The sequence below is a fragment of the Bubalus bubalis genome, chromosome 21 (genome assembly GCF_019923935.1).
Source record: "Bubalus bubalis isolate 160015118507 breed Murrah chromosome 21, NDDB_SH_1, whole genome shotgun sequence".
Classification (NCBI taxonomy): Eukaryota; Metazoa; Chordata; class Mammalia; order Artiodactyla; family Bovidae; genus Bubalus; species Bubalus bubalis.
Genome location: NC_059177.1, coordinates 28,635,992 through 28,652,916, shown reverse-complemented (window position 1 = coordinate 28,652,916; position 16,925 = coordinate 28,635,992). Strand labels below are relative to the sequence as shown.

The window sequence follows — 16,925 nt, the reverse complement described above, 5'->3', positions numbered from 1 at the left end:
GTGTTTTGCAGGAGTTGTTTTCATTCTTGGGCTGTTTATTTGTAGAGAGCAGTGCAGATTTGGTGACTGATTTTGTAGCCTTGTCTTTGTGTAGGGGTAGGGAGCAGGAAGGGGAGAGGTTTTGGAAGGTGTAGTGTTAAAAAGTGGGGTTTTTAAAAATTCTTTTTGAGGCCTAATAAAAAGAGTGTAAGCTTCAGCAATTATGTAATGTATGCTTTGTTTGGCTTTATTAGCAAATGTTCATTTCTTACAAGATTTGCTTATGGTTGCAGCATAGTCTCCTGATAACTAGCCTGCTTTTAAAAGGGGTGGGGGAAACCTCTTTAATGGTCATGCCAACCAACTGAAACTCCTTGGTGCTTATTAAAATTACCAGTCACCTTAGGAATTTGACTGATGCGTTCAATCTTAAGTTTATACTTACTGCCTTAAAAAAGTGGAACTCTTCAGAATTTAAAAAAAGTAATTTTTGCTTCTGAGTTATAGTCTCTTAGAACATCTTGATTTTTAAAAAATTGATGCTGAATAACTAATTTGTATTAATTGTTAGTTGGTCCTAACTTATACCTCTATAATAGCAGGAGGAGAAGCGTTTTACTTCAGAGTTTTAATAAACAAGATTGTTTGGAGTTAAATACTTAAAACCTCTTTCTGGGTCTGTGGAGATTGCCTTCCCTTCTTGATACAGTGCATTGGCCGTAAATGTATAAATAGTTGAAAGTTGCTTCAAGGAAGCTTTTTAATATCATGTTTGACTGGATCACCAAGTGGCTTGGGAAATTTAACCTGCTTTTTCTGGACAATTATTTATCTAATAGAGGACTTTAGAAGATCATCAATTGTCCCATCCTTGTCTACACTCCTGCTCCCTCCCTCCCAATCTCTAGGTCTTACTACAGGTCTTACTATTTTTGTATTAAAATGACCGGTGGTGTTAGATTCTTTATGGATTTTGGAAGATATTTTTAAATTTATGATTCAGACAGTTTTTACATTTAGTTTTATTTAGCCTTTGGTTTTTTTAATCAATTTGAGCATGCCTTAACTTTTGATATGGAAATTTGCAGTTTCCGTCATCATTTATGGTTAAACTGAGCTTTGTCTAACTTCTAAGATTGTAAATAGGAGATTGAAAATCTAAAGGATAGCAGTTCAGATCTTGCTGATGTTTTAGTATAGGTGGGTTTCTTAAGAATTCCTGAATTTCTTCCCCTCATTTCTTATTTTAGAAAATAAGTTTATTCAGTAATGCTTTTTTTTTTTTTTAAACCCTTCATTTATTGAAAAGAACTTCATTTATTGAACTATATATTTTGGTAAATTTTGACATCTGCACTCATGAAACTATCACTGCGCTCCAGGTGGAGACTATATAAACATTACTCCCTCTTGCCCTTTGTTACCTGTCTTCCATGTGTGTGTTCTCATCCCCTCAGGTAGATTAGTTAGCATGTTCTGAAATTGTATGTAAATACAATCATACAGTGTGTTCTTTGCCTTTTAACAGTTTTTTTTTTTTTTTTTTAATTGGAGGATAATTGCTTTATGTCTGCCTTTTTTTACTCAGGGTAACTTAAGATGACTCCATGTCCAGAAATCAATAATTGATTCCTTTTTATTTTTGAGTAGTAGTCTTTACATGGATATCCTACAGATTTTGGTTCATTCACTTGTTGATGGACATTCGCATTATTTCCGGGTTAAAAAAAAAAAAAACCTATGAACATTTTTGTATGTGTCTTTGTATATTCTTTTCTCTTGGATAGCAACCCGTCCAAGAGTGGAATGGTTGGGTCATATGGTATGTGTATGTTTAACTTTAGAAACTGCCAAACTGTTTCCTAGAGTGATTGTACTAGTTTACTTTTCTCTAGCAGTATGGGAGTTCAGATCAGTTTCTCCACATCCTTTCCAACACTTACTATGATCAGTCTTCCTCATGTCAGGTATTCTAATAGGTACCTATTGCATAGGAATTGTAATTTGTATTTGTCTAATTACTAATGATGTTGAGCGTCTTTTCAAGTGTTTATTTACTGTTTGTGTATCTTTAGTAAGTTGATGCCTCACATCTTTGCCCATTTCAAAATGAAGTTCTTTGATTTCTTACTGAATTTTGAGAGTTCTTTATATATGGATACAAATTCTTTATCTAATGTGGTTTGCAAATACTCGACTGTGTGGGTTATCTTTATTCTCTTAACAGTGTATTTGAAAGTGAAATTTTAAATTTAATTCCATTTTGATTTTTAAAAATTTCCTCTCTTGAAGGATTCTTACTGCATTATTTGTTGTGATCATTTGTTCTTCTATGCGTTCTAGTTTAGTCATTGTTTCCTGAAGTAGTTTTTTCTGTTCTGGATCTTTGCTGTATTCTATTGCTTCATTTTCTGAGTTTCTCTGACTGACTTGCATCATTTTTCTCATGTTTTTAGCTCCTTTTGAAATAGTTTAAGGTTTTTGATCAAGTCTTTCTAGCTCTGCTTCACTGTCTTAAGGGATGTTATTCTGCTCCTTATTCTCCTTTTCTCTTAACAGTTTCATATCTGATTTGACCTTGATATCTGTCTTGCATTTTTATATAAAAGTAATTTTCCTGAACTTTGAGTAGGAGTCATGGTTCAGAGTAGCTGTTGTAACTTCCCAGAGCTCTCATTGTTTTTGTGAAGTGTTAGAGCATGGAGCTTGCTTTCTGAAATTTCTAGGTTTTGTTTTGCTTTTATTTGGAGCTTCTGTTTCCTTTATCTTGTCTCTTTCTCTTGTGTGTGGGGTCTCCTCTGGATGGGAGGTCTGGTGGGTCACTTTCAAGAGCTCATGGGAACAAGACTGTTGCTTTCAGCTCTTGTTGGAGGTTTTTCTATTCATTTATTACTGGAGTAATACGTATCTCAGTTTCAACTGTTCTCAGATTGACCTGCCATGATTTCTTGTGAACAACTGTTGGCTATTTTGTGTTTCTCCTATTTGTAGCCCTTTCAGATACACTATGACTTCTGTTTCCTCTTGTACAGATTCTTATAATGTTCAGGTCATCTGACTGTGAGTTTTTCCTCATTAACTTATTTTGGGGGGATTGTGAGATAACCTTGTTCAGGTAGATTTATTGTAAATGTTTTTGCTTATTGGTTTTGGGTTTTGCTGTGTACTTAACATCTGACATAAGGGGTTTTGGAGAGATGAAAAATTCTAGCACCTCTGCCATCCTTTTAGAATTATGCTATTTAGGAGAACTTTGTAAGTCAGTCCCTGTTAAGTTAGTTTCTTCATCTATAAGATGGGGATAATGATAGTACCACATAGTATGAGTACATCATACATGGAAAACTTAGAAAACCAAACACTACTTGGTAAAGTGTTAACATTATTTATTTACTCAATAAATAGTAGTTGTTAATTGTGTTGATACTGCTTATATTGAGTCTGCTTTTTTCCCTCCTTGCAGTTTCAAGCTCTTTGTGTTTATTAATTTTGACATATCACTAAGAAAATCGCAGTTAAGTTACTTTAAAGTAGTAGTAATCAACAACTGAGATGTGCGTCATTATAAATAAAATCTCCTTAAGTCCGTGAAGCTGCTAAATCCTTCTCTGGCTTTCTTTAGGAGGGAATTTTGTCTAGCATAGTGTTGGCTACTTGGAATGTTATTTCTAAAATGTCAGTTTCACACACTATCTTTGGGATTTTTGCCACATCCTAGCATCTGTATAATTATTTATTTTTAGGTTAGGTTACTTTTTTCTTCAGATTTTTTTTAAGATGTAAAAATACTACAGATAGAGTCTAAGCCCTCATTTTGCCCCTTCCCAGAAGTATAATCATTATGTTAATTTCTTCCTATTAATCTAATGAGAAATAAAGTCTGAAACCAGTGGTTTGTTGAATTAGTTACATCTTTCTGCATCTTTTTAAAATCTATGACTAATAAAGTGTTGATTAGTATTGATTACCCATGTGCCATCTAAATTCCTGTCATGTATGTGCCATTATCACAGCGGTACACAGAGGAAGCACAGTAGATTTTCAGTAAATAAAGTTAAGTGTGGATGCCCTTTTGCATTTAAATATTTTAGTAACTGCAGTGATTAAGATGGGAACATGAAGAAAATTATAGTTTTTTTCCTTTGTTTCATCACATCGAACCTGCAAACCCAGTGTGTCTTGTACACTGCACAGTGTCTACTGCGTGAGGCCCTAGAAGCTAGATGTGCCAACTTTGTTTTCTGACTGGAATTAACTTCAACTCTTCAATCATTTGGGTGTACAAATGAGTTCATATTTTCCATGTTTAGTCCAAATTTTTACTAGTAGTTGGCTAGTCCCCTAATTTCATGAGAGTTAGCATGTGGTAATGTCATTCTTGGAAGGAGCATGGCTTGATTCTGAATTTAGGTTAGCAGCGTGTCTGTGTGAATTAGGACTGATCATTTGTGAACCTGTTTCCGCACTTGAAAAATGGGGTTTATACCATGTAGTTGCCTCAGATATTGTGAGGATGTGAATAAATGAAAATATGTAACTATAGATAGTAAAATTGGGGAAAGAATAAAAATTACAGTTGTCTATGTGTTGAGCTTAAATAAGAGAGCATTTGGTTCATGAAACAAGTCTGAGGTACTTAATCTTGTGGAAAGAGCTCTGGTTTGAGAGTGAGGACAGCGACAGACGGGCCTGGGTTTGAATTCCCAGCTCTACCACTTAGTCTGTCACCAGGGCAGGCCGACTGACTACTCGATGCCTTATTTTCTTATAGTAAATATAGGTAATGAAGTAAATCTACCTCAAGGGATGTTGTGGTGATTCACTGGGTTTATACTTTGTAAGTGTTTAACTTGGTCCCTAGTGCACAGTGACAGCCCTCTCCACTACTGTTTTAGTTTCCAACAAGTTAAGTACCGTGAGCCACACTTCCTTCAGACATTGAATGAGGAACTTAGAAGGGGTGATTTCCAAGTTTCCTTCCATTTCAGAAGCCTTGTAGGAGTTGATGTTTTGGCAGTAGTTAGCGGGGTGGTATTGCAGTAACAGTGATTAAGGGTGGGGCATAATCATAGTGGTTGCTGTTAAATGTCTGCCAGTGGTGAAGATGTTTGCTGGGGGTATGTTGCATAGGTCAGTAGTTTGGAGACAATTAAAAAAAAATGAGGATCACTTCTCTGTACTTGGATGAGAGACACCAGCCAGTGTTCTCACTAGCTCATGAGAGCCACAAAGGGGTTCCCATGATGTCTGTCTTGGTGGCACTTACAAGTTGCCTTTTATCTGCATCCAGAGATCTTCTTTGTGCCTGCCAGTGAGCGTGAATTCATAATGCTTATGGATTGTTGGGAAGCCTGTCACCAACTTCACGTGGTTTCAAAACATCATCTTAGTAAGAACATAAGGAATTTATGGTCCAGTAAGAACGTAAGGAATTTATGATTCACAGCCTGCAATAATTTCCCTCTGTTTTGTGGACTGTTGGTCTTTTACCTTTTTGATATGGGAGTTTATTGGGGTGGAAGGGTGAGTGAGGGTTCGTGCTTGTGTCTGCCTTCCTAAATCAGTTTTCAGTATCAATGGCAGAAAAATTTAAGTCACTTAGCAAAACAGTGTAGACAGTTGAAGAGGAGACTGTCAGCTGTTATTTAATTTAGTACTTAATGCCTGTGAAAGCTTTATATTTTAAAATACTTGGTGAACGTGAGAACTGTTAGGTCTTCATTTTTGCTAGGACTTCAGATGTGTTCAGTTGCTCATTTTTGTTTTCTTTGGTTTCACCCATTTTATATATGCTATTTATATAAAAAGTAGTCCTTTTTATATATCAGGCTGTCTAGGTTTGACAGTCCTTATAACCACCCTCCTAACTCTGTTCCTATCAAAATAGATTGAATATGATTGAGAACATACGCCATTGATTGTAAAGTGTATAAGAGCTAATTTAAGTCTCAATTAGTAAAAAAAAATAATAAAAAATATATATAAATAATAGTAATAATGTGTCATATAGTAAATAACATGTCATATGTGGTAGTTCAAGTAGGGCTTTTTTACAAGGTACCAGTTTGACTTTGTGGCGAGGTGGCGGGGTGGATAGCTTTATTGAGACAATCTACTGTAGAGTAAAAGACAAACTTGGAGCTGTTTATGTCAAGGTATCTCTGTTGTCTCTGTGCTTACATCTCCTTGACTCGAGGTTAGCAGGCTGTTCTGGTTTCATTATAAGCTGTTTCAGTGACCGTGATGGAGTAAATTAGTCACCTAAGCCCTCTTTTGCTCTGTTCCCCAGCTGAAAATATGATTAATAACACTTAGGTCACAGAGTTTTTATGAAATATCAGGCATTCAACAGCCACCACGTCCAGTACCAAAATAAGGAACAATTGGGGCTTCCCATGTAGCTCAGTTGGTAAAGAATCTGCCTACAATGCAGGAGACCCAGGTTTGATTCCTGGGTTGGGACAATCCTTTGGAGAGAGAAATGGCAACCCACTCCAGTATTCTTGCCTGGAGAATCGCATGGACTGCAGCCTGCCAGGCTCCTCTGCCCATGGGGTCACAAGAGTTGGACATGACTTAGCGACTAAACCAGGCATTCAACAAATCATAGATTGTTTATATACTGTGATATAAAAAATAGAAATGAATAGTAAAAATGACAGTTACTTAATACCAGTTTTGATACCTGCGAGTTTTTGTAGCTTACTGAAATGAAATCCTAGGAATGAAAATATACTGACTGGTAATACGATCTCAGTTCTCTAATCTCATCAAGCTTCTTTATACTTGTGACTGAGCTGACTGTTTGGCTTGTCAGAATTTGGCTTCAGCTATTATATTTTTCTTCTTCCTATAGCCAAGTCTGACTTAGACTGTCTCAGATGTGCATACCTGTACTTGTACTATCTCCTTATTTGCCTGAGCTACCTGCAGGAGGTGAGGCCTTTTTAGTATTTTGACTCTTTTAAGTCTGATTCTGCTAATGTTATTTTTTGTTGTATGTGGTGCTGGTTAGTACTTCTACCTAGTTAGAGTCTTTGATTGATTTTGAGGTGGTGAGTCAGAAATCTTGGGACTAGAATTTTCACATAAGAACTTCTATTTCAGGTTTTGGGTTTTTGTTTTTTTTTTTTCTTCTTCCTTAAAGGTGTACCTTTAATGAACATTTATTTTGTGCCAGACACTGTCAGATGTTTAAAGTGCTTGCCCTAATTTAATCTTCACTATTACTCCCTGAAGTAGGTATCTCCTTTTTAAAATAAGGATACCAAGGGTCGCAGAACTTAATAGTTTTGATGGTGCAGCTGGTGAGTGACCGAATTGGGTTTTAAACTCAAGGCATTCTGATTTCAGACGGTAAAGAATTTGCCTGCAACACGTGAGAACTGGGTTTGATCTCTGGGTTGGGAAGATCCCCTGGAGGAGAGCATAGCAACCCACTCCCAGTAGTCTTGCCTGGAGAATCCCCATGGACAGAGGAACCTGGTGGTCTACAGTCCATGGGGTCTCAAAGAGTCAGACACAACTGAGGGACTAAGCACAGCACAGCAGATTCTGACTTCAGATTCTCCCATAACCTGTACTTTATACCACTTGGCACTTGTTCAGCAATCTTCTCACACCTGAGAATCCTTACAAAACTACTTAGAATTTGAAGCTTCACATTTGGTAGGAATCTGTTATCACTGTTATTTTTGTAATTTCTGAGGCTTTTATGCTGTTTACCCAAGCCAGACCCTGCATACCTGTCCAGCCCCCCTTCCTTGTGCTGTATTGTGATCCCATCACCTAAGGCACTGACACTGCAGGTAGTTTCCTGGGGAATGGGGTTGTGGCACGTATGGGGAAGGTGGTGGTGGAGGTTTGGTCATAAGTTGCGTCCAACTCTTAGAACCTTAGGGACTAGAGGCTCCTCTGTCTGTGGGATTTCTCAGGCAAGAATACTGGAGTGGGTTGCCATTTCCTTCTCCAAAAAAAACTATTAGGGGATATTGATTGAAAGAGTTAGTAAGGTAGGTGACTTCATGTACCCTAACATTTGTAATTTTGATCATTTTCCAGTGATGTCAAATGCTGAAACTTTTCAGTAATTGTAATTTTGCAGAGGTATAAATTTGAAGCATATAGATAGTGAGACTGATGTACTTTTAGCTGGAATGTATATGCCTCTTTAATGTATGCATCTTGAATTTGTTATTCTCAATCACCCAAAAATCTTACCTTTGTCATATTGGGAGGTAGGTGATACTATTTACAGGTGGTGAAATGAGAAAATACATACTGTACAAGGATTTGAAGTTAGATTTAAGAGGTTTTATGCTTCCTTGGTAGCTCAGCTGGTAAAGAATCCACCTGCAGTGCAGGAGACCCTGGTTTGATTCCTGGATTGGAAAGATCCGCTGGAAAACGGATAGGCTAGCCACTCCAGTATTCTTGGGCTTCCCTGGTGGCTCAGCTGGTAAAGAATCCACCTGGGAGATTTGGGTTTGACCCTGGGTTGGGAAGATACCCTGGAGAAGGGACTGGCTACAGACTCCAGTATTCTGGCCTGGAGAATTCCATCCACTGTATAGTCCGTGGGGTCACAAAGTGTTAGATACGATTGAACAATTTTCACTTTCACTTTTTTCAAGAGGTTTTACAAGTGTATCTGTAATTTTTGCACTATTATGTATTGTTGGGAAGGAGGGTGAGATAGCTTTTTGTTAACAACAAAATATTTCACTCAGAATTGTTTGTACTAAAGTGAATTTAGTATTTCTGGAGACGGTTTTATTCTGGTCTTATTTTAAGGGTACTGTCCATGAGGATTCCAAGGTAACTTTTGAGATTTTGGTCTTTTTTTCTCCAAGTGGTTCTTTAACTGGAGACTGGTCCACCTTTTCTAGGGCCTTTGCACATTAGAATATTTCTGCAAAGAGTAATATTGAAGTGGGTAGAATATGGCCTGGTTTTCTGTTATCACCTGTGAAGACTGTTGGTAAACTCTCGGTTTTCCTGTTAATAGGCTGTTATAAGACAATTTTGTCCTAACTGTTCATATTAGAGGGTTCATGGGTATACCTTGTTACCTTGTCATCCACTTTTCTGATAAATGTGATCTCTGGCATTTGGTTTTGCCATCTTAGTTGCTCTAGCATTTGGCAAAAGTGAATGCCACAACTAGAATTTGGCCACTTTATTAATCTTTTTTCTTGTTTGGATTGGGCCACTTTAAAAAATTCCAAAATGTTAGGTGAGTATATGGACAAGTGGTAAATACAAATACTTGTAGAACTTTCAGTGTTTCTAAAAAGACTGAAAGTTCTACAAGTATCTTAAATCTGGGGAATATCACATATATGCTTTTCAATTTTATATCTCCATATTGGTTAACAAGTTTGGTTAGAATAACTGCATTCTGAATTTAATGGATCATTAATTTAATTATTGTATCTGTAATAAGTTAGATTAAAATCATGTGCAAAGATTATGGAAATTAATACTCCTTTGGAGAAGCCTGTCTAGTTTTAAAAGCTTTTTATTTTAAAAATGCTCACAGGAATAAAGAAAAATCAAACTATACTGTTAACCTATTTTGTGTATATTCTTAATAGATTTTTTTTAAATGCATGTATGTGTAAAGGTTCTTTTAAAAAACGTGATACCAAATTCTGCAGTTTGGTTTTTGTAACTTGCTGTATTTATATATCTTTTATCAAAACACATCACTGATTTTTTTGGGGTCGTGTGTATTCAATTCTTTGACTCTATTTAGCGTCCTTTTTGATGGTCTTAAAGGGTTGCTCACAGTTAAAACAATTCAAACGATGCTTAAGTGAGCATAATTATGTTGGCACAGATGCAAGAATGGGGTTTATGGGTTGGAGTTTATGTGCATTATTGTCTTGATAGATAATGCCAGCTGACCTTCAAAAACATTTTTTTTTTCATTCAAATCCCAAAGAAAGGCAATGCCAAAGAATGCTCAAACTACCGCATAATTGCACTCATTTCACATGCTAGTAAAGTCATGCTCAAAATTCTGCAAGCCAGGTTTCCATAGTACGTGAACTGTGAACTTCCAAATGTTCAAGCTGGATTTAGAAAAGGCAGAGGAACCAGAGATCAAATTGCCAACATCTGTTGGATCATAGAAAAAGCAAGAGAATACCAGAAAAACATCTATTTCTGCTTTATCGATTACACCAAAGCCTTTGACTGTGTAGCAAACTGTGGAAAATTCTTAAAAAGATGGGAATACCAAACCACCTGACCTGCCTCCTGAGAAATCTGTATGCAGGTGAAGAAGCAACAGTTAGAACTGGACATGGAACAACAGATTGGTTCCAAATTGGGAAAGGAGTACGTCAAGGCTGTATATTGTCACCCTGCTTATTTAACTTATATGCAGAGTACATCATGAGAAATGCTGAGTTGGATGAAGCACAAGCTGGATACAAGATTGCTGGAAGAAATACCAATAACTTCACATACGCAGATGACACCACACTTGTGGCAGAAAGCAAAGAACTAAAGAGCCTCTTGATGAAAGTGAAGGAGGAGAGTGAAAAGTTGGCTTAAAGCTCAACATTCAGGAAACGGAAGATTGTGGCATCCGGTCCCATCACTTCATGGCAAATAGATGGGGAAACAATGGAAACAGTGAGAGGCTTTATTTTTGGGGGCTCCAAAATCACTGCAGATGGTGACTGCAGCCATGAAATTGAAAGACACTTGTTCCTTGGAAGAAAAGTTGTGACCAACCTAGACAGCATATTAAAAAGCAGAGACATTACTTTGCCAACAAAGGTCCGTCTAGTCAAGGCCGTGGTTTTTCCAGTAGTCATGTATGGATGTGAGAGTTAGACTGTAAAGAAAGCTGAGTGCTGAAGAATTTAGGCTTTTGAAGTGTGGTGTTAGAGAAGACTCTTGAGAGTCCCTTGAACTGCAAGGAGATCCAACCAGTCCAACCTAAAGGAAATCGGTCCTGACTATATTGGAAGGACTGATGCTGAAGCTGAAACTCCAATACTTTGGCCACCTGATGCAAAGAACTGACTCATTTGAAAAGGCCCCGATGCTGGGAAAGATCGAAGGAAGGGGAAGGTGACGACAGAGGATGAGATGGTTGGATGGCATCACCGGCCCTGTGGACATGAGTTTGCGTAAACTTCTGGAGTTGGTGATGGACAGGGAGGCCTGGCGTGCTGCAGTCCATGGGGTCTCAAAGAGTCGGACACGACTACACAACTAAGCGACTGAACTGAACTGTATACAAACAGTATATCAAAGTTTCCTGTCCAGTGTCAGCACTGAGCATTATTAGACTTTTAAGTCTGAAAATCTGATAGATGAAAAATGTTACCTCATTTTAATGTGCTTTCTTTTCTTTTACTCCAGGGTCTTTGCATTTGTTTATTGCTTTTTGTTGTTTTCCGTTTCCCTCATTTATTAAACTATGATTTGTCCCTTTGTTTTCAGTCTTTTTGCTAGATTTTTATTTTTAAAATAATAGAGTAGCTTGATAAAGTTGCTTTTAAATAAGGTATGCTTCTATTGTATTAGGAATAATTTGAGTTTAAAATAGTCTCATGATGGTCTAAACTGTATAGGAAAAGGTGGTCTTTGTTTTAATGGGTAGATGGAATTGTTATTTCTGGCATGTATCTGCCTTTTTTTCTCCCATTCCTGAGATAGGTAGTCATATTTATTTATCAGTAAAAGAAACTTCAAATACAAAGGTATATCTTTAATTTTTATGACTGTATTTGACATTTTGTTACGGTAAATCCAGCCCCGCCCCGCCCCTCCGTGTGGCCCTTGTTTACTTATTTGTAAATAATCCTAAACAACAAGTTACAAAAAGCTACATTCTGCCCTTGCTGCTGCTGCTGCTAAGTCGCTTCAGTTGTGTCCGACTCTGTGCGACCCCATAGACGGCAGCCCGCCAGGCTCCCCCGTCCCTGGGATTCTCCAGGCAAGAACACTGGAGTGGGTTGCCATTTCTTTCTCCAATGCATGAAAGTGAAGAGTGAAAGTGAAGTCGCTCAGTCGTGTCTGACTCTTAGTGACCCCATGGACTGCAGCCCACCAGGCTCCTCCATCCATGGGATTTTCCAGGCAAGAGTACTGGAGTGGGGTGCCATTGCCTTCTCCCATTCTGCCCTTAGGTTGACTGAATACTGAGAACATGCTGTGAACCTCAAAATGTCATGAAGTCCTAGTCAAGCAGAAGAAGTGAAAATACTCCCCACCCCAAAATGGACATATCTTAAAGATTGTTTCCTACTATCTTAAAATTAGTTTTGAATAAATACATACTTTTATTTAAATGTAAGTAGAATACTTAACAGTCTTTAAGGAAAAATAATTGAAGATGTGTGAGAATTTTGAGATGTGGGATTTATCTCCAAGGTTGCATTTAATGATGTAATTTACTTCACTTTCCTTTTCAATACTTCATAACTGTTCTCAGCCAGGGATAACAACATCTGGAGACATTTCTGGTTGTTATAAATGGAGGGTGCAGCTGGCATCAGGATACAGTGAGTGCCTGGAGTGCTCCAGTGCGTGGGATAACACCCACAGCAAAGGGTTATCAAACCCAAAATATCAGTAGTGCTGAGGTTGAAAGATTTTGCTTCATAGGAAAAAGCATACATTAAGCTTTAAAAAGTCTCTGATAGTTTTGTTTTGTGACCTGTGAAATAAAAATACTGATGTGTATAACCAAGACTTCTTAGTTTTATCTTTTAGGATTCTGTTGATACTTGAGAAACTTAGAAAAGTCTAATTTTGAGAAAGAAGTACACTTATCAAGATTTGATAGTTTAATTATAAAGTGTTCTCTTTCCTGATTTTCAGTTAAAGTCCAAAATGCTTTGCCTTTTATCGAATCAAATATTGCCTAGAAGTCTTGCTCCTTGCTGGTTATACTCACAACAGTCTTGACATTAGATTTGTTGGGGAGGTTTTCCCACCAAGTAATTCTGAGTCTCCTACGATTCAGTTGTTACATGTTGTACTCAGAGTTAGCGTCAGATCTCACATGTTAAGGGCTTAGCCCCACAGTGCTGCCTCCCACCACCACCACCTGCAGACCAGTCACAACTCCAGGTTGTTAAACCTGTTTTTCTGAACAACAGACTCAAAATCAGAGGTTTCTATAACCCCTTCCTCGGATTCTGTTAATTAGCTAGAGTGGCTCACAGAACTCAGGAAAACTGTTTACTATCTAGGTTACTGGTTTACTAATATTACACAGGATATTAAAGGTTATGAATGAATAGCCAAATGAAGAGATACCTGTGGTGAGGTCCAGAAAGGTTCTGAGCAGAAGATGAGATGCCTGTGGAGGTTGGAGTGCACCACCTTCCCAGCATGTGGACACATTACTGTTCACCAATCCAGACCAAGATTCACCAGTTCAGCTCTCTGAACCCCATAGATTATAGATGTTTATTTTTTTGAGAAGGCAATGGCACCCCACTCCGCTTGGAAAAATCCCATGGACGGAGGAGCCTATTAGGGTGCAGTCCATGAGGTCGCTAAGAGTTGGACACGACTGAGCAACTTCACTTTGACTTTTCACTTTCATGCATTGGAGAAGGAAATGGCAACCCACTCCTGTGTTCTTGCCTGGAGAATCCCAGGGACGGGGGAGCCTGGTGGGCCGCCGTCTACGGGGTCGCACAGAGTCGGACACGACTGAAGCGACTTAGCATAGCATTGAGGTTTTATCAAGTGGGCACGATTGATGATTAATTCCACTTTTAGCCCCTCTCCAGAGAATGACAGTGGGAAGTGGGACTGAAAGCTTCAAACTTCTAATCACGACTCGATGTTTCTGGTGACCAGTCCCCATCTAGGAACCTACCAAGAGTCAGAGTTACCTCATGAGAATAAAAGACTTATCACCCAGGAAATTCCAAGAAATTTAGTAGCTCTCTGTGAGGAACTGGGACCAGAGACTAAATATTAGAACAAAAGATTCTCCTTAGAACCTTTATTTTCAAGGGTTTTAGGAGCTCTTAGGATCTAGGAGCAGAGACCAGTATGCATATTTCTTATTACTTCACAAATACATCCATTAACTAGCTTCAGTGGACCATTCTTACATGTGTAGGGAAGAGAAAGAACCTTTAATTTCTCACTTTGTGGATGGAGTAACAACTTGATACCTTAATTAATTGCTCTGTATGTACCCATGAACTCTCCTGACTGGTAGCGTGGCTGCTGTGTGTATCTCTCAGAGTCACGGGCCACTATACAACCGGCCGGTACACCAGTGGAACATTAGTGAAGACAGTGTTGACCACTTCTCTCCCTCCAAAGAAGTTAGCTGCCCTAGCCACCCTTGCTTACTGTCTTTGAAACGGAAGGATTAAATTGAGCCTGAGACAGGTGAGAGAGAGAGATTGGCTGTTTCTGTCATTTTTCAGATTTAACTGTGTGTTTAAGTGGAAGCATTCTTCATTACACATGGTTTTCACAAACAGTCTGACAAGGTCATAGAAATTGGAAGTACAAATTAGAGAGGTTACCAAAACTGTGCATTTTAATGTAATTATTAATAATACTTCATTAAATATGATGCACATGGTAAGCTGGGCAGAACACCAGGTGTACAGATGGAGACCAGGACTGTTCTAACTAGGATATATGGTCACTCTCTTCTGAAGTTTCATTTGAAGCCTCCCTTGTATAGTATTACTAGTTTGTATCATTCTTTCTTAAACTTTCATCCTGTTAAACGGATACTGTTTTTGTCTTTAAAATTGTTTTCTTGATCTGAGTTCTATTTACCTTCCCAGTCCTGTCTCTTGCCACCGTATATAACTTTGCCAAGTGATTTGCAGTTCACTGAGTATGCAGTGCTCTGTTTTGCTAGCATTACATTGCAGCATATTTCTGTCATCATCTTTGCCTCTGACATTTTTCTTCACGGGATAACTTCGACTTGTCCTTTAAGACTGTTCAGCCAGCTCCATTCAAGTGCATATGAATCTACTGAAAAGCTGTCTTGGATCTCCTTTTCTCCATAGAAACTACCATATATCTGACATTCATTGATCAGATTTTCTATTTGTTTCTGTTTGTGGTTCTGTAGGCTTTGATGGGGCTGAAATTGCCTTGCTCAAAATGTGGTGCAGTGTAGGAGCTGGATTAAATATGTGAATAGAAAAATTAAAACTTGTCTTCATCTGTTAAAGAAATATTTTTTAAATATTTAGAAAACATTACTGGTATCAGCATTTTGAGTGTTGTGTGTGTGAAAATTCTGAGACTGCTTGCTTGCTTTCTTCCCTTTCAGTTTTTCTGTGTCCAGATTCTATTTATCCTTTGTCACTTTTGCTTGTTTCTAAGCCTCCCTAGTTGTTTTGTTTTTGTTTTAGCTTGAGGATAATTGCTTTACAATGTTACGGTGATCTCTGCCATACGTCAACGTGAATCAGTCATATATATGTCCACTCAATCTTGAGCCTCCCTCCCTTCCCCCATCTCACCTCTCCCTAAATGTTAAACAAGATAGTAATCTTGCTTTTCTAAAGCCTCCATTGTACCATTTTCTACTCTGTATGGGAATTTTAATATATTATTTCTTCTACCAAGCTAGGCCCTTGGAGGCCATAATTTGTTTTTTGATCATTACATCCTTCAGTATCATCTTTCCTTCAAAATAGTAGCTTTGCTGTTTTAGCTTGGGCTACTGTAAGAAAATACCATAGACTGGGTGATGTAAAGAACAGAAATTGTTTTCCTACCGTTACAGAGGCTGGAAGTTTGAGATCACAGTGCCAGCATGGTTGGGTTCTGGTGAGAACCTCTCTTCCTGTCTTGCCCAACGCCAGCTTCTTGCTGAGTCCTCGCAGAGGTGGGGCGGTACCTGGGGAGGGCCGCTCTCCTGCCTGCCCTCCATAACTGCCCCCTGCCCCATTTCTTCTAATAAAAGCAGTAGTTTCATTAGGAGGGTCTGACTCTTAAGACCTCATTTATGCTTAATTGTCTCCCAAAGGTCTCATCCTCAAATACCATCACATTGTGGGCTAGAGGCTTCAATATAAAAAATTTGGGTGGACACACACATAGTCTAAGATTTGTCAATGCTTTGCATGTCTGTCTTTTTATATTTACCGATTACATTCAGGTATGGATTGTTTTATGCAGTTGTATTCTTAAAGTTTTGATGTTAATTGAGTTTTATGAAGTAAATATTTTAGATATACACTGCTAACAAGGAAGTGGGAAGGAAAAGGGGCTGGGATTTATTGAATGTGTACTATGTGAGAGTAAATGCATGTTATGTGACATTTTATGTAAAAAATGCTGGTATGAAGTTTTCTGAATGCAGAGGTTGCCTTGCTATGTTTTTTTCTCCAAGTTAGTGTTTGTGTAATTTCTGTGTATCGGGTTTGCTTAAGTTCCTTCACATCTTTACTGGGATGTCAGCAACCAATTATTGAGCATATACCTGTGCTGGGTATCTTAGAATGCACTGGTGAGTACACAAACCATAGTCCCTTGTAATATTTATTAGTATTATATTCATTTAATATTTTTTTAAAACATTTAGTTTGCTTGTGCTGGGTCTTAGTTGTGGCATACGGGATCTAGTTCCCTGACTAGGGAACGAACCTGGGCCCTCTGCATTGGAAGCATGGAGTCCCAGCCACTGGACCACCAGGGAAGTCCCTCATTTAATGTTTTGCTCACTACTATTATCTGTATTTGCCAGTATCAACTACGTTAACTTCATCTTTAAAGTTAGGACTAGGGGAAGCTTATAAATGTAGTTCCTTAAGAGAGTAATTTTTTTCAGTTGACCCTTAAGTCAGCATATGCTATAAGCTTAAGACAGAAGAATTCAACCAAAAATAATTACCATGTTTGATATACATTTCTATTTTTAAATTTTGGAGAGGTGAAAACTTTGGGGTCAAATAATACTAGCTTCATAATGTATG

General features: G+C 38.1%; 1 protein-coding gene across 5 annotated transcripts in view; it reads left to right on the top strand.

The window, feature by feature from the left end:
• The window catches only part of PPP4R2 (protein phosphatase 4 regulatory subunit 2), a 55,550-nt gene that overhangs the window by 4,512 nt on the left and 34,113 nt on the right, over nt 1–16,925 (top strand). The gene's annotated exons all lie outside the window — the stretch shown is intronic.